Source organism: Schistocerca cancellata, chromosome 1 (assembly GCF_023864275.1).
Source record: "Schistocerca cancellata isolate TAMUIC-IGC-003103 chromosome 1, iqSchCanc2.1, whole genome shotgun sequence".
NCBI lineage: Eukaryota > Metazoa > Arthropoda > Insecta > Orthoptera > Acrididae > Schistocerca > Schistocerca cancellata.
The window spans coordinates 167,664,157-167,683,815 of record NC_064626.1 but is presented as its reverse complement, the minus strand read 5'-3'; positions in this window follow the sequence as shown (position 1 = coordinate 167,683,815).

Below are 19,659 nucleotides of genomic sequence, written 5' to 3'. Positions count from 1 at the left end.
AGTTCTACATTCTAGAGGACTGGTGACCTCAGATGTCTCACACGTTAAGTCCCATAGTCCTCAGAGCCATTTGAACCATTTTTTTCTAGAGGACTGGTGACCTCAGATGTCTCAGACGTTAAGTCCCATAGTCCTCAGAGCCATTTGAACCATTTTGAACTTTCAGGCTCGGAGTCTATCGCTCTTCCCGCTCCGTCACCAGGATACATGCGTGAAATGTCAAATATCCGAAACATGTTATTTTCTAGTGCAGTAATTCCTGGAAAGTTTGAGAACCCAATAAAGAATGTCACAGTCGTATATAAAACTACAGAACAGAGCAATAAGTACAAGTAAACATTTATCCTGGGACCCACAGAATTTGTGTCAGTTTATGACCCACTGTTAATAAAATTTGTGCAAAAATACTAGAACAAATAGGCAATGTCTCAAACTATGTCAGTATACTGCCCGAATACTTGCCAGATCGCGAATTGGCCAGCCATTTCGCACAGAGGTCTGGCCAGACTCCGATTACTTGAAACAACCGTCGTATATCCGACTTTGTCAGGCCGTTTCGCGATTTGGCCGGAGATTACTGGCCAAAACGCAATGTGACTGCGCGTACGTCGGTAAACTCCAGGTTAAATCGCATTGCGTACTGTAATGAAGCAACAACGTGCGGTAGGGAGCACTTATATCACTTTCAGTGTTAACTGCCCCGTGCACGTGACATGGTAGCTGCTGCTTTTCGGTGAATGCCCTGCCTCTGCCCTTTGTTTTTCTTCCTGACACACTGGATAATTGTTATTACTGTTGAGTTTTCTGGTATTTTTCTTTGTGGTATTTGTGCATCTTTCACATGTGGTATGGGAACATCGGTTAATTACGTGAGCTGCCGATTTGTTTGCCCTTTTTTTTATTTGCCCCCACTTCGTCAATTTGTGAAGTTTCGTGAAGTATGGTGAGTCGTCGTCCCCCCCCCCCCAGCCCACTTGAAAAGAAAATATGTTTACTAAACACACATAAAGCTTGTCTTTCATGTATTACATTTTCTTCAGTGAAAGCGGACGAGAAAACTATAACTACATTACTTTAAGGTTCATTATAACGAGTTTAATTTAATTGATGTGTCTCTACGATCGAGGATTTTTAAAATGATTTCTTCAAATAAGTAAATACAAATTAGGCCACGATACCACCTTCCCAAATCCCTCACTCACTCCGTTGGCATTCACGTGCTTGCTCTACTGGAATCTGTATAAAAAATCTACTGTCGAACAGTAGAACATACATCTAAACTGAAAAGGCTTTAATTTATTTCAAACGTTGATTAAAAACTCTTTAATAAAATTGAGATTTATAGAAAAACTATATTAAACACCTTTTTAAGACGTGAAAACACCTTGCTTTAAACACATCAACCCCAAGTAGGCCCTAGCACTCACGTGTATTACCGTTGGACAGATCGACAAGAAGGTTCGAATAGTAGGCCACTGTTTTAATAGATCTCTAAAAACCTGACTTTTTGCTGAACCAGACTGTCACTGCACCTTACTATTCATGTGAAAGACAACTTTATTTGTATCGTCATCGAGCCTTATCGTTGCGTACACTCTCAATTTCTAAATTTATATGATCACTAAGGGAACTCTTGTCAATGAGCTTGAGATTCGCTTCCTTTGACAAAAGATTAATCTCTCTTTGGGATATTTGTTTCGACTTGCCAGCACGCTAGTTAACACGCACATTATAAAAGTTTTGGTAAAAATTAATTTTAAACACAGCAGTATACATTTGTGAGTTGCAGATTGTCACGACTCTTTCTCAACTAACATGCGTGAATTCGGTCGTTCTGGGAGGAGCACGCCTTTCAGATCGGGAATCACGGGCACACGCACGTGTAATGGATTCAGTCCAAATCACAGTCTGCATAAAGACTGATGCGTACTACAATACTGTCTATGCTCAGGATTAATTCTATAAAACGAAGTTTTATCTTTAATAACAATGAGGGTTTTCTGAATTAAAAAGTTAAGGTGAGATTTTAATTGACCTCCCCCTTTATATGAGAATTGGTAAGGGTTTGCCAGACTAATCTCCTCCATTTTGAGCTCACGTATTTGGTTGTAGGACTCAGGCTGATCGCACGTAATGGCATTCGATTTCAATTGTTCGTATCATTCTTCCGTAGGCTAGCTCATCACTACTTCACATGGGAGCGATATTCACGATGACGGTGGGATACATGCTGATGCGGAAACAACATCTGATACGAGAAATTGGTTCCTGGACACTCTGAATACACTGCAGCGGAATAATGACAAGAGATAGATACTGATCTTTTATAGAGGACGCTAAATAAGCTAAAGCAAAGCAGAGAAAAGAGGGTTCACTATCTTAGAATAAATAAATATGACGTTACTGAAGCTGACGGAAAAGAGAAACTTATTGCACGAGTAACAGGAGACAACAACACTATTTTGCACTATGTACATAAAGAAAAACTGTTCGAAATAGTTCACGATACTCACTTAGAAATAGGACATGGAGGTCGCACACGGGTCGAAAAATAACTGCAGCTTAAGTACAAAAATGTCACCAGAGAGGCTATTACTCTGTATCTTCACTTGTGCAAACCTTGTCAGACTACACTGTCTAATCCAAAGAAAGTTTTAGTTTCCAAACCTCTAAAATTAACATGTGGTCTGAACTGAAATTGGTAAATGGAAAACCCAGACATAGCCAAAACCAAGGTTCCATGGAAATGGCCAACCAGGATGTATAGAATATGATAATGACATGGATGCAGACAAATAACTGAGCATATTGTGGTGAGAGTCTTCGAATAATTCAATTCATGAAAAACCATTATTTTCATCAAGATATTCAGCAGTCACCATACGAGGTAATATTTGGCTGTAAAAGCAAAAGTGGGGCTGAGTATTTCACATCTCCCTAAAGAAATTATTAATAGTGGAAGACCTTGAGAAAGTCGAAGAAGAAATGGAGCGTGCTATAAATGCAGGGACTCCTCCCAACAGTGAAGCTGCCACCGTGGCGGTCGAACCATCTCAAAATCGCGACCAGTTGTCTGATAATAACAAGGTGAATATATTCTGTGTGATTTGCGAAGAGGAGTGTAGTGCAACTCATTGTTGTATATCCTGCGGTATAGATGTGCATGCAATTTGTCGAAGAAGTAATGAAGCCGAGTAAGGATATGGAGGGAAAATTATTTGCAAGCTGTCTTATTAATAAACAAGAAGTCAGGAAACAGAGGGCAGGAGCTCACACTTTGCAAACACAATAGTGAGTGGACACAGTTCATTTTGATTTTAACGCACGAGTTCCGGTATTCTCAGAAAAGCTTGTGTAACATTCTCTTGTCCCTTTATAGACTGTTGGTTACTATGGAGAAACAAATTTTACTAAGAGTTAGCTTTTGATTACATTTGTATGTTATGATTTCAGTCTGTGGTTTCAATGAATTGAGTGAATGTCACTATGAACTTTTATCCCAGTTTATTGAAGAGAACCTTAAATTCATGCGACACACTCTCTACCACCACAGCCATTAAGTCAGAGAGCGACATACCTGAAACTTCCTGGCAGATTAAAACTGTGTGCCGGACCGAGACTCGAACTCGAGACCTTTGCCTTTCGCGGGCAAGTGCTCTACCGACTGAGCTACCCAAGCACGACTCACGACCCGTCCTCACAGCCTTAATTCCCCCGTACCTCGTCTCCTACCTTCCAAACTTTACAGAAGCTCTACTGCGAACCTTGCAGAACTAGCACTCCTGAAAGAAAAGGATATTGCGGAGACATGGCTTAGCCACAGCCCCAGGCTAGTTCTGGAAGGTCCGCAGGAGAGCTTCTGTAAAGTTTGGATGGTAGGAGACGAGGTACTGGCGGAACTAAGGCTGTGAGGACGGGGCGTGAGTCGTGCTTGGGTAGCTCAGTCGGTAGAACACTTGCCCGCGAAACGCAAAGGTCCCGAGTTCGAGTCTCGGTCCGGCACACAGTTTTAATCTGCCAGGAAGTTTCATATCAGCGCACACTCCGCTGTAGAGTGAAAATTTCATTCTAGCGACATACCTGTATAAGGGTCAGTCAAATGAAAACGAGACAAATGGAAAAAAGTAAGTCAGCTGTTCATTATTTCAAAAGAAATCGCCATTTACTGTTAATTCATTTATCCCACTGTGCGACAAGATGGTGAATGATTTCATGAAAAATTGCTTTGCGGCTGAGTAAGAAACCATAACTGCATCTAGGTGTCCATTTCATCTGAAGCTAATAGATGGTCACGACTGTGTTTCTTCAGGGCTCCAAAAATAAGGATATTGCACGGGGAAAAATTGTGACTGTTTCGGGGATGCTTAAAGCATCTTAGTGAAACTTGTGAAGCGCGTTCCAAACAGCCTTGACAACCTGTTGGCATTCTGATATGACAGTGACTCGATGCTAAGCTGGACGGAAATTAGAAGGCAGGCGTACTCGTCGTCAAGGTTCCGGTTAAACAAGTCGAACGACAGGGCAGAATCGCCGTATAGTGCACCACTCTCATCGTATCCCCTTCGCATCTGTGAGTGTCATTAGAGTACAAGAAATGGACTCTCAGCTACATTCTGTGACATCTGGCACCAGCCTAGCTGCAGCCGCACTACGGAATAATCATCCCATGCGTTGACTGCCGTTACACCACCATAGAAACGATCGCTTTTGGGTTGGTACTGTCACCGGAAGCATGGGTTGCTGATCAGTGACGTTTCACTGTGTTCAAAGATAAATCGCGGTTGTGCACTACCCTGAACGACCATCTTCAGCGAGTGTGGCGGCGACCTGGTGATAGGTCTATTCATCCATAGTTTTGGATACCATCGGGTATCGCTTCAGTCACACCTAATAGCGATTGAGCTAACAACGGCGGCGCGACGGTACGTCACGCATGTACTACTTCCTCATGTGTTACCTCTCATAATATCGTGCCATTTTTCAAAAGGACAATGTTTATTCACACACAGAATGTGTCCCCGTCTGCATCAAATTGAATTATCCACAAGGTTTACAAAATCTTCAGATCTGTCTCCAATAGAAGATATGTTGGACTAGCTCGAACGCCAACTCTGTCCGAGTACCAGAATCAAGGGATCAAGGATGTGAAGGACCAATTGCGACAGTTGTAGGCCAGCTTGCCTAGAGACAGAATGCAGCGGCTTTATGACAGCCTTCCCAACCCAATGAATGTTTGCATCCAGGTCAGAGGGGATACGTCATACTGATAACTGGGCAAATATCTACAGTTTCTTTCTACATCTAAGTCGATTTCGAAATCACTGAAGTGACATCAGATACCCTGTCAACTCGTAACGAGTCATCTCGATTCCTCCTCCCCTTCTGGGTGCTTGAACTTTTGTCAAGTACTGTGTTTGCGAAAAAGGTAAAATTTTGGTTGAAAATATATATGCGAACGCACGCAGCTATTAACATATTTCAGATAATAGAAGTCCTTGTGTTAACATACTTCCTTCCCTCACTCCTCTTTGAAATGCAAATGTAGGGTTCCAAAGAAGAGATCTAACAAAGGCAGAATGGAACACTATGCAAATTTGACAATTGCAAAAAGCGAGCCTGGTATATTATTTTCGGGTAAACTCACTGCAGTAGTCTGAAGTCAATAGCTGTAGAAACTACAATACCAAATCATGAAGTATAATTTCGTAACCGTACCTTTGTTTTGCATATGTTAAGATAGTTCTGTGCCTCCATGTAGAAAGTTGGTTGCGGATAACAAAGTGATGACGAATGACGAAATATCAATAATGTAACGCGTCCTATACGTCGAATATGGAACAGATGTTTGGCATAGGGCTAGTTATAGTTATTGTTGTTGTTGTCGTTGTTGTTCTCTTCAGCCCTAAGACAGGTTTGATGCAGTTATCCTCCATGCAAATTGATCCAGTGCAAGGCTTTTCATATCTTCGTAAGCACTAGAATGTACCACTGTTCAAGAAACTATCCATTCTGTTTAATTTATATTCAGGTCCCTTATCATCTGTGACAAAATTACTGTGTCATCGGGAACCTTCGAAGTTTATATTTATTCTCCCTGAATTTTCATTTCCTTTCCAACATTGTTCTGTTTTGGCTAGTATGGTTGTCGTTACTGACGTGTGCAGTAAGCACGAATCTCTTTTCATGATTTTTTATCCCATCCGTCACATACTGATTGTGTATGTAACAAGGGCTGGCACGAGCCACAGAGATTCACGTCGTTGTTATTCGGTTTGTTAATATTGGCTACCGCTGTGTTTTCAGCATTTGCAACAACTTTAAAATGACCTAAAGTTGAAATTTCTGACGTTGGTATTGTAAAGAATAGTACAGTCGGTCCGAGACTCGAACTCGGGACCTTTGCCTTTCGCGGGCAACTGCTCTGCCAACTGAGTTACCCAAGCACGACTCACGCCCCGTGAGTTGGTAGAGCAGTTGCCCGCGAAAGGCAAAGGTCCCGAGTTCGAGTCTCGGTCCGGCACACAGTTTTAATCTTCCAGGAAGTTTCATATCAGCGCACACTCCGCTGTAGTGTGAAAATTTCATTCTACAATAGTACAGTCAGTGGCGAATATGAAGTATTAACAAAAAAATCATTCCTCAACAAATACAGTAGTGTCAAGCATTTCGTGTATAGATACTGTCGTATACTTCCTCGTAGTTATTTACCGAAGAACTAATGGAAGGCGGCTAAATAACATCGGAAAACATTCAGAAATAAGAGTGTGTGTAACTTTAAACAGTAATATATGTGTATATCTTGAGGAGGCCTTTATTCAGCAGCTGGTTGTCAGATAACTAATGATATTCATGATGACTAAAGTTTGATGTACATTTGATGAATATGAGTGAACGTGAGCCATAATTCCTCGCGAGCGACCATATTGCAGAGGTTAATGACCCGGGCCACTTCCGCATTGCCGCTCTCGCAGCGCTGTGATGGCGTGGGCGGCAGCCGCCCACGGGCCCACCTCGTCTTTTCTGTCCCGAAATACAAACACAACTCTATACGAGTGGCGCGCAACCGGTCGCTCGGCGCTTACCTCGCAAGCGAATCGATAGCTCGTTCCAACCTCCGTCCCAAGCGCTCTCCCAGGCATCGGTGCCAGTACTCCATTCCACTGTCGACCCGCATTCGAATTGCGTGTCTCGTCCTAGTAGCAAGCTCAGACCAACTTCAGCCTAAGCGAATTGGGCAGTTATGAAAACGCTGCATACTAGACGCATATCGGAGAACTATCAGGTTCGACACGTCGCCCAGGTATCCAGATCCAGGCTGGCTATGGTTGCCCTAGTAGATTCACGCGTTAGCTTATAAAACTGTCCCCTCAATAGGGTACCATCTGATCTCCCTTCCCTTCTTTTATTCTCTCACTGGCGAACTGCCTCACACCTAATGACAGAACAAATTGTCTTTCGCAATTGCGTTATGCAATAATTTTCTTGGAAATCTGAACTTATAAGGGCAGTACACTACTGGACATTAAAATTGCTGCACCACGAAGATGACGTGCTACAGACGCGAAATTTGACCGACAGGAAGAAGATGCTGTGATATGCAAATGATTAGCTTTTCAGAGCATTTACACGACGTCGGCGCCGGTGGCGACACCTACAACGTGCTGACATGAGAAAAGTTTCCAACCGATTTCTCATACACAAACAGCAGTTGACCGGCGTTGCCGGCTGAAACGTTGTTGTGATGCCTCGTGTAAGGAGGAGTAATGCGTACCGTCACGTTTCCGACTTTGATAAAGGTGGGATTGTAGCCTATCGCGATTGTGGTTCATCGTATCGCGACATTGTTGCTCGCGTTGGTCGAGATCCAATAACTGTTAGCAGAATATGGAATCGATGGGTTCAGGAGGGTAATACGGAACGCCGTGCTGGATCCCAACGGCCTCGTATCACTAGCAGTCGAGATGACATTCGTCTTTCCGCATGGCTGTAACGGATCGTGCAGCCACGTCTCGATTATGAGCTCGGAGACCATGGCTGCGGTTGCCCTTGACGCTGGATCACAGACAGGAGCGCCTGCGATGGTGTACTCAACGACGAACCTGAATGCACGAATTGCAAAAACGTCATTTTTGAGGATGAATCCATGTTCTGTTTACAGCATCATCATCGTGGCATCCGTGTTTCGCAACATCGCGCTGAACGCACATTCGAAGCGTGTATTCGTCATGCCCACATTGTCGTATCACCTGGCGTGATGGTATGGGGTGCCATTGGTTACACGTTTCGGTCACCTCTTGTTCGCATTGACGGCACTTTGAAACAGTGGACGTTACATTTCAGATGTGCTACGACCCGTGGATCTACCTTCATTCGATCCCTGCGAAATTCTACATATCAGCAGGATAATGCACGACCGCATGTTGCAGGTCCCGTGCGGGTCTTTCTGGATAGAGAAAATGTTCGACTGCTGCCCTGGCCGGCACATTCTCCAGATCTCTCACCAATTGAAAACGTCTGGTCTATGGTGGGCGAGCAACTGGATCGTTACAATACGCCAGTCACTACTCTTGATTAACTGTGGTATCGTGTTGAAGCAGCACGGGCATCTGAACCTGTACACACCATCCAGGCTCTGTTTGACACAATGGCCGGGCGTATCAAGGCCGTTATTACGGCCAGAGGTGGTTGTTCTGGATAATGATTTCTGAGGATCTATGCACCCAAATTGCGTGAAAATGTTATCACATGTCAGTTCTAGTAGATTTGTCCAATGAATACCCGTTTATCATCTGCATTTCTTCTTGGTGTAGCAATTTTAATCGCCAGTAGTGTACTTTTAGAATACAGAAGCGTATATCCTTCAGATCTTTCAACATATTATGCACGCTTCTTCACGTGATCCTTATGATATTAATGAAATGTAAGTGAGAACTGTGCAGTAATACACAGGAGCAAAGTTACTAGAAGATATCAGACGTTTACAGTTGCCCTGGCAGTCGAACGGCATTATATTTCCCCGAAATCCCTCCCCCCGTCCCAAACCCCCAAGACTTACGAAACGCTGAAGGAAACTTTTTAAAATAAGCCCTGAGGCAACATCCGCCTGATAAGTGTGGTCTCAGGCGGTTTTCCACGCCCGCGTACCTAAATATTCGTCAGGCCTCCAATGTCCGCCTCACAAAATATCACAGACGTACAGTTAAAATACGATAATACACAGAACAATGTTAATATAAACACAGAGTGAAAGAACACGTTTAGTTACATGTTCATTTAGTAAGCGGGAAAGATCGCGGAAATGCTCAGCCAATTCCGGTGGCAGACAATGAAAGAGAGGCGTTCTGCATCATGTTGTATAAGTTCCGAGAGAGTGCGTTGCTGGAAGAGTCAACCAGTATATTGATTCTTTCTATGTACATCTCACGAAAAGACCATGCAGTTACAATTAGAGGACTTTACATCCACATGGAGGCTTACCAGCAATCGCTCTTCCCGCGAACCATACACGACCGGTAAAGGAAAAGTGAAAAATGACACTGCCACATAAAGTACCTTGCGCAACGCACATTAAGATGGCTTGCGATGTAAAGGTGTACAGGGTTTCCATAATTAAAGTTCCAGTTTGTAAACACTGCTCAGACTGACGTCAAATTTGAAAAGCATATTAATGACGCGGTGGGAAACGTCATGAAAGAAAGAAAATGTAACAAAAATTGTACCAACAGATGGCACTGTAAACATCTTAATGTAAATGGAGTCGGCTATACACGGAAGATGAATTTAGTTAGGTAAGCCCATTAACCACGGCAAGGATCGTACAACATGGAATAGGAAAAATCGGTTTTTAATTGTCCTGAGGCGGTAAACCTCATAAAAATCAAAACTGTCATCATACTAGCGCAAAGCATGTTCAAGATGCTGTCCGCTGTTTTCTGCCACAAGTTGAAATCGAGAAACAGCGTGATCCACATCAAATCGGAGTGTTTCGGCAATCACGTTCAGCGTGCTTTGCGTAATGTATGCTTTCAGTTCAGTTACGGTACTAACTGGAGCTACTGAACACGACGTCGTTCAGATAATCCCGCAGTCGTAAATTAAATGGATAAGACCAGATTATCTGCATGGCCAGGCTGTAGGGATATGATGGCTGACAACGTGCGTCTCCAGGGGCCGCTTCACTGGCTGTGCAATGTGCGAGGAGTGCCCCCTTGCATAAAAAGGATCCTAGCCACACATCCACGCTGTTGAAGTGCTGAATGACGTTGGTGCGAAAAAAAATCTCATAACGTTTATAAGTGACGTACAGGTAACAGGATACGCAAGACTCATTTCCTCGAACAACTATGGCCATACGTTAAACAATGTCATCGACCCGCAAAAAACCGTCATCTTTGCAGATTGAAGTGGTAGCGATTGGTGTGAGTGCGGTTTTTACGTTGCCCATATTCTTCAGTTCTGCATATTGACATGTCCTTGGAGATGGAAATGCTTCGTCTGTCCACAGAATGTCCTGTGTCCATTTACTGCCCACGTTCATGCGAACAAGAAATTCCAGAAAGGAAGTTTTCTTTTTTTTTAAATGTATTATTGACTTTTTGGCATCACCCATACAGCCTGCCTCAGAGGACAGAAAATAAAAATTATCTGTGACATCCAATTAAACTAGTCTTAAGTAAACTATCCAAGTAAATTAACATATTTACTATAGTGCGAAAGTACAAAAATAGACATTTTCTTTTACTATATTCTTATTTGACACTTTTCTAAATCGTATGGGAGCTGATACATTTTTCTATCTTCTGTCGCTAAGAGAATTTTAATGTTAGTGGACAATGCATTTTCATAGGTCATCAGATGCTGTAATAGTTTCGTTGTTTCTTGAAACCTTCTGTGGCAGCCGAAGAAAATGTATTAACATCTTCCTCACTGCCGCATTCACATGAAGAAGATGTGACCACGTTCAGCCCGTAGATATGTTGCCTGAATTTCCCGTGATTGACGTGAAGTCGTGGCACTGTCAGCAGGAAACAATTTCTGAACATGGCTGATTTTGTATGGATAGCAATGCAGGATGCTTCCAAGGATTTTATGCGCAGTATTTGCAGATATGTCCTACGTGCGGGAAGTTTGCCGTGCACGGCATGTTTGCACACCACCGTGCGATCCCTCCTGCAGTGCTGGGGCCACGTCTTCGACAGCTGTTGGATCAACTGCTTTTCTTCATTTTCCACACTGCACTGCGTCTCAGAACAACCTGTCTTTTCGAATTTTTAATCATTTTCTCCAGACGCTGATCATACATCAGACCACTTGCTTTCTTCATACTTTTGAGTGTCCGGGAGTTCTATAGGGCTACTGGCGCACAATTGCCTTCCTTCTAAAAGAGCGTTACCAGCAGGTCACGATCCTCCACGGACACGTTCACGTTGAGCATATCGGACGCAAACCGAGGAACAGCCGGGTGCCGCGGGTCTTTTGATATACGATGCTTACTACGCCATCTATTGCTCAAATTTTCGTTAGTTTCTTGTTTTTTTTTTATTGTATGACGTTTCCCCTGCGTCAATCATTTTCTGTTCAAATGTGACTTCATTTTGAGCAGTGGTTCTATTTAAACAGCGTTTTGATACCGGAACTTCAATTACTGGCATACTGTAGACATGGAGGTAGAAAATGGTACATACGATTTCCCTCCATTATGTGATCACAGGAAAAGCACCCGGCTACAAAGTCAAACAAAATAAATCTGCCAAAACAACAGACCCAGTACGACGGGATAAACGCTGGGAAATACAATAGAAGAGTTTCCGAAATGACCTGCAAACCAATCGTTTTCAAACTACCACGTACAACACACTAGTTTCCCTTCCAGAGGAAAAAATTGTCGACTAATAATTGTGTAATTCATGGGCAACTAGCAATTCGTTACTTCCATGCTTCGAACGACCTCGTTATCAGACCAACCGAGTGCTGCGTCCAATGTAGGCTCAATGTCTCCAAAGAAATGGGAATCGGCGTAGAAACTATCCTTCCACAAGGCTTCCCCCTCTCCCACTCGCCCAATGTATCTACTACTCGTTTGAAGCGAGTATCTAATTCATACATGCTATACGCTGTTGTCAAATGTTCCACTAATACCGTGCGAAATGAAGGTTTTAGTTCTAAATATGCTTGCAATGTCTTTAGATAATACTAATCGTCTAGTGCATTTTAAGAAAGTTAGAATATAAGCTTGATGACAGAAGGTGCGTAGCAGAAGATAACGTAAGTTAACACACTCTTCAAAAGAGGAACAAAAATGTCGGTTAGTGTAGTTTTGAAACGAATGCAGCCGCACAATCTCTGTACTAATCTCACGTGTGGTCCTAATAGCGGGAAGATAACTGTTGCACAATTCAACATAACTTGTAACATTATTGCTTTAATCACATTTTGTGATCTGATCGTTATTAACTGTCAGTTTAAGATTATTTTAACATTTTGATTGTAGCCTAAGTCTAGTGTATAGGACTTTCGTTACCAGTCATGCTATTAGTGAGCAGAACGAGATATCTCTACGAAACTGCTCTGAAGGACTTTTGTTAGGATTCTGCACTTCACTTGCACTTTACGACACAAGGTGATATCTGTTTTAGTGACTAAATCTCATTAATCATAACCGTCAGTTGGGAACACCGTCTGGTTGTCTCGAACTCACAGCTTACTTCAGTATCAGCTTTCTTCATTATTTCTTTCCAATTGTTACTCTTCCATGAATCATATCACACTGGAATGTACCGAAATTACTGCTGTTAATTAATACTTCTTGTAATCCTTCATGGCGTCCCATCTAGTTTTTACATCCAGAAGTATTGTTGTAAGTTCTCTTAAAATAATTCCTTACTTAAAGACTTCAAACTACAGAAAACAATAATATTTGTACTTATATTCGAGCAAAGTAATAAAACAGTTCATCCCACTGTACTGTCTTACTGTAGCGTTATTGGAACTTTCAGAATTTTCGGAGAAGATATTTACGTTCTTACGACGTTTTCTGTGAATTTTTGTGATTAAACACAGGGTTAGTCAGTTTTTAAGAAACGTACAAGAACAAACTTTCAATTCTTTTTTAAATCGAATGTTCTTGCTGTGGTCCTTAGTTAAGAGAATGGTTTGATGCACCTCTCCATCCTACTCTATCCTGTGCAAGCTTCTTCATCTCCCAGTATCTACTGCAACCTACATCCTTCTGAATCTGCATAGTGTATTTATCTCTTGGTCTCCATCACTGATGTTTACTCTCCATGCTGCCCACCAATACTAAACTGGTGATCCCTTGATGCCTCAGAACATGCTCTACCAGCCGATCCCTTCTTCTAGTCAAGTTGTGCCACAAATTTCTCTTCTCCCCAATTCTATTCAGTACCTCCTCATTAGTTATGTGATCTACCCATCTAGTCTTCAGCATTCTTCTATGGCACTACATTTCTAAAGCATCTACTATCTTCTTGTCTAAACTATTTATCGTCCATGTTTCAGTTCCATACATGACCACACTCCACACAAATACTTTCAGAAACGACTTCCTTACACTTAAATTTATACTCGATGTTAAAAAATTTCTCTTCTTCAGAAACGCTTTCCTTGCCATTGACAGTCTACATTTTATATCCTCTCTACTTCGACCATCATCAGTTATTTTGCTCCAAAAATAGCAAAACTCATCTCATCTAATCTAATTCCCTCAGCGTCACCCAATTTCATTCGACTACATTCCATTATCCTCGTTTTGCTTTTGTTTATGTTCATCTACATCCTCCTTTCAAGACACTGTCCATTCCGTTCAATTGCCCTTCCAGGTCCTTTGCTGTCCCTGACAGAATTACAATGTCATCGGCGAACCTCCAAGTTTTTATATCTTCTCCATGGATTTTAATTCCTACTCCGAATTTTTCTTTTGTTTTCTTTACTGCTTGCTCAATATACAAATTGAATAACATCGGGCATAGTCTACAACCATGTAGCACTCCCTTCCCAACCACTGCTTCCCTTTCATGCCCCTCGACTCTTATAACTGCCATTTGGTTTCTGTACAAATTGTAAACAGCCTTTCACTTCCTGTATTTGACCCCTGCCACCTTCCGAATTTGAAAGAGGGTGTTCCAATCAACATTGTCAAAAGCTTTCTCTAAGTCTGCAAATGCTAGAAATGTAGGTTTGCGTTTCCTTAATCTATCTTCTAAGATAGGTCGTAGGGTCAGTATTGCCTCACGTGTTCCGACATTTCTACCGAATCCAAACTGATCTTCCCCGAGGTCGGCTTCTACCAGTTTTTCCATTCGTCCGTAAAGAATTCGTGTTGGATTTTGGAGACGTGACTTATTAAACTTTTAGTTCGGTAATTTTCACATCTGTCAACATCTGCTTTCTTTGGGATTGGAATTATTATGTTCTTCTTGAAGTCTGAGGGTATTTCACCTGTCTCATACATCTTGCTCCCCAGATGGTAGAGTTTTGTCAGGGCTGGCTCTCCCAAGGCTATCAGTAGTTGTAATGGAATGTTGTCTACTCCCGGGGCCTTGTTTCGACTTAGATCATTCAGTGCTCTGTCAACGTTTTCACTCAGTATCATATCTCCCATTTGATCTTCATCTACATGCTCTTCCATTTTCATACTATTGTCCTCAAGTACATCGCCCTTGTATAGACCCTCTATATACTCCCTTCATCTTTCTGGCTTCCCTTCTTTGCTTAGAACTGGGGTTCCATTTGAGCTCTTGATATTCATAGTTTCTATAAAAATACCGATCATTTGCCAGTTCCAGTTACTCTGTTCTTCATTACTCTCCAGTTAATTAATCACCTCTGGGGAACAGCCGTTAAGCAAGCGCTGAGATTGAAGAGCGTAGGTTTCTTAGCTGCCATGATCTCTATTTCAGTTAGTATATGACAGCTGATACAACTAAACAAAACAACGAGCGCTGCGAAACATATGCCGGTTCTACCAACAGATATTAATTTGGTATAGTACCGTATTCCGTTAACACTGTTCATCCTTCATCGTCATAACACTGATTTCACACTTACTACTGGACAAAAGTCGCTTTAGATTTCTTCATACCTAATCATTAGTAATTATTCGCACCCATATAGCACAACAATGGACCTGAGAGTATTTTCTTTACTTTAAAATGTAAAAACCACGGTATTAACCTAATTTAATTTCGGGATTCCACGGTAATTTGATGTTTGATTGTAATATTGTCCACGTACCTCTAGAACCTCCGCCTCCGTAGCTGATTGGTCAGTGTACAAGGGAGTGCTGAAAAGTAATGTCTCCCAAATTTTTATCCTGTTCTCAGTATCGGTTGAGATATTATATAATATGCGTATTACTGAGTCAATCTTCTCTCTGCACAGACGCAAATTAGAATGCTCTGCCGCAAAGGAATTGTAGCGTGAAACACGGCCATGTGTAACCTGACAATGTCACTGCATTAGAAACAGCGTGCTGTAATCGAGTTTCTAACCACAGAAAAGATCGTACGCACATGGACACCTCCTTCGAGCTGACAGTGCCAGACAACACACGATCGCTGTGATATCTGCAACAATCCGAGTCATTGGGTTCACTGTCATTGATCAGCCTCCATATAGTCCCGAATTGCAATTGCAACCCTTCCCCTCCCGGATTTTCACAGTGAATGATAGGGTGCAAGTAGAGGTGAGGTTGTGGCTCAGTCAATGAGGCCAATCATCTTATTAACAAACTGGTATCTCCTTTGGAGAAATTTGTTCCTTGCCAGGATGACTATACTGGAAAGTAAGTACGTAGACAGGAAGCATAAAGACGTAGAATGTTAACAATGTTTGTTTTATTTAAAAAAGCTTTAAGAATCTTCGCTTACAAACTTAGTAGACACTATTTTGCAGCACGATTTCGTAGATAGCTGCCATGTGAAGATTCCGGGTTCGATTTCCGGTATCGCCAAGGATTTTTCCTTGGTGGGAATACAGGACCTGGATACGCTCAGCCTTTTGATTCCAGTCGAGTGGCTACCTGGCTTGAAAGGAGCGGTTTCATGGTTTAAATGTCGACAACGACCAGGAGAACAGTGAACTGACTCCACGCACTTCCATACTGCATTCGAGTGAGAAAACCTGACAAAAGCACTAAATTTGGAATTTAGTTTTCGTTTCTAATGGTTCAAATGGCTCTGAGCACTATAGTACTTAACATCTGAGGTCATCAGTCCCCTAGAACTTAGAACTACTTAAACCTAACTAACCTAAGGACATCACACATATCGATTCCCGAGGCAGGATTTGAACCTGTGACCGTAGCGGTCACGCAGTGCCAGACTGAAGCTTCTAGAATCGCTCGGCCACACCGGCCGGCTACTTTCCGTTTAGTTACCTCTAGAACACAAGTTTTGATCTCTGTGCTGTCTAGCTCAGTTTTATTTTTTTGCAATATATCCCAATAACGTGTTCTTATTTTAACGTTTTGTTTTAACACTGTTCCAAATAAGGATCTAGATTTTCAGCTGATGTAACCAAACTCTTAGAGCTTTCTTTCACAGAACCGCAGCATTCATTAACGCAAGTGTCCAGTTATCTGTTTCGAATGGTTTAACAGCACCCATATGTTAGTCATCCATTTTGTTTTGAATTTAGATACTTTTAGGCCTTATTGCTCAACAGATTTTCCAAGATATATTATTCTCACTATCAATTTGTATGATAATCTATATGTCAACGTAATGGCTGCGTGACAGAGCAAAGAAAATTTCGCTGATTCCTAACTGTAATGTGGATATTGTTATAGACTAAAATGGGTAGGGATTTTAAGCTCGATTAACAAAGTAAACTGTTTTCTTTCTACTGCGTGGAAAAAAACAATTTACTTGTTATTTATATTTCATATACAATCGTATTAGCAAGAAGTAACGGAAGAATCAATAAACAAGTTTAAAGAGTTATTGTTAACACATACCTGTAGAGCTGCGCAGAGGAAAAAGTATGGATTTGTTTTTTATGCGAAAGTACAAACTTTAACTTAACTAATGATGTATCTGATAAGACAAGATTCAACTACCGTTATGCATATATCTGTTAACAATGAAGCAACACTTATCATCATCTCCTTGACAGGTAGAAATGTCGTATAAGGTGGAGAAGTAATCTAGGTGTGAAATCACCCTCTCTTCTTTCCAACCAATGTCGATTAGAATTCAGTTTTCTGTTTACGGTATATGAGGCTCATAAACCAAACTCAAACTGACGCCTGTGTGAAGTAAAATTACCATCACAGCATGATTGTTTTAATCCAAAATAAGTACACTTTAGAGGTTGCTGAAATTTTACGCACACATCCAATGTGTTTCACTCCATTTTTTTCTTTTGTTTTAAGTGATGTTTCAAGTGCTTTTCACAGGTCTGCTGAACTTCATTCTCGAAGATTTTGGAACGATATTTTGTGACTGTCGTATGTTGGTGCAATTTTTAAGTAACTAAGCGAGCATGAGCTGTCACAGTGTACTTCTGGTAAACTAAAACTTTCAGAACAACAGCTTATAAGCAGATGCTGTTACATTGTCTCGGAAACCGTTATTCAGAATTTTAAAGTAGAATTTTGACGAGCGTGCAACAGCGCCAGTCTACTGAAGTGGGTTTATATTCTTGAAGCACCCTCCATAAATAATGGGCCTGTAACTATTACCATTTTTTGTTTCTCCACGGTCCTCATCATAAAGAAGTCAAACTATAACTCAATATTTCTGTTCGTGCTAGAGCTTTAAATGCGACGCATTACATTTCGATTTGATACCCACTATGTTATTTATTATGTACTGGCATAAATTTACAGTCGGAACCAGGGTCTATATTGAATAAATGGAATTGAAATACTGACAGTGTCCTCTTCGATTAAACTAATAAGCCATTCACAGTCATGTATTCGCTTTAAAGGATCTCTCTGTTGCGTACAAAACGCTTTGTGTAACAACATTTGCAAGTTTATCAGACCCTTTTACGCATTCTTATAAATACAATACCATCGTGATCCGAGATTATGATAGGAACTGTAGCTTAGATTCAGCAATTTAATGTGAGTACTCGTCTTTCATAAATCAATGAGAAAACAGAGGAGTATTGATGCTCAATGTGTTACCTGTTTATTGTAATGAGACATACCCAAATGATACCCACGTTAAATAAGAAAGCCTATGAAGCATCAGAACGCAAAAAAGGGAATCTTGTTCAGAGAAATGATTGGCCATTACAATATAGTAACATTTCTTCTTCTTCTTCTTCTTATTCTTTTCGTGACATTTATTCCGTACCTTCAAGGAACCGGCATGTTGCTTCTTGGATTTGGTAATGTTAATTGAGTGCTTGGTTGCAACAAGAGCGTTAGTGGAAAAATGCCATATTGATATAAATGGCTTCAAAGTTTTGAAAGTGTAGGAATCATTTAATGCAACACTAATGCTCTGTGAGATAGATTTATTATCAAGACTATGCAAATGTCTAATGTTTTGACATAACATCCAATCATTTTAATGATGCAAATATAAATATCGTCATTTACAGGAACTCAATTAAAGCGGTTATTGAATAGAATGTATACTATTCAGCCTCTTTGTTTTACAAATGTTCTAGCTCAAATATTTTTAGGGTTAGTGCACAATCTTTACTCGTCAGATTCTGATTCGACATCTCACAGGATATTTGGGGCTTCATTAATAATACATTGCGCGTTTAGGGTACAAGTAAGCCACTCAGCATTTTGTGGTTTCAAAAATTTGCATAATGATAATACATACCGTTTTTTAGCAAGATTTACTCCTGGTTTACGCTCATTTCTCAAATTAAGGTCAGAACTTAGAAAAGGGAAACTATGATTGAAAATAGCAAATGGTCGATATAGTGGAGTACATGTATATGATCCTGGCGCCACATCCCTTGCAGAATACTTTGGACTAAAATATTTCTGAGTGCTGTATCTGCAACCGTTGGGACGTGGTGTCTTAAAGAAAACATTGGAGCAAGAGCCTTTGACCAGTCTTTCGTCAGGGAAGCAGCATTAATGACACTGAATAGTTTGGGATGCACTCCACATTCTTCCATACTTTTCACTTATTCAATAGGAATTTCTATATTTTCAACCCTCTTTACCAGCGAAACATATTTTCCAAAATTTCGATCACATTTGTTGTAGGAGTGACCAATAAAAGGCAAGATATGTTCACTTTCGATCTTAAAATGTTTGGCCAGCCATGATGAAAACATAAGGACAGTGATATTTTTGTTCTGTCCTCCACGCGAAGCGGAAAAAGCACAATTTTCTTCACATTCACATATAAGGCCAGCATTTTCTGAATAAAATCATACAAATATGAACATACAGACTGTCTGTTTTTTTCTTGTTTCTGTCTCCAAGAAATAGTAGAAAGTGCTTTGCCATAATTATGGCAATGAATATTAAAATTATACAACCAAAGAAGTCGTTTGTAGAACTTTGACGTAACATATATTTTAGGTATAGGCAAGTTCTGGGCAGAATCAAATTCTAGAAAAAGCATCCTATCGTCACAGACAGTTTTAATTTCTTTAATTGAATCTGCTTTCAAAGAGTGATATGCTTTTGCAAGTGCCTTATGAAGATAATGATGGGCA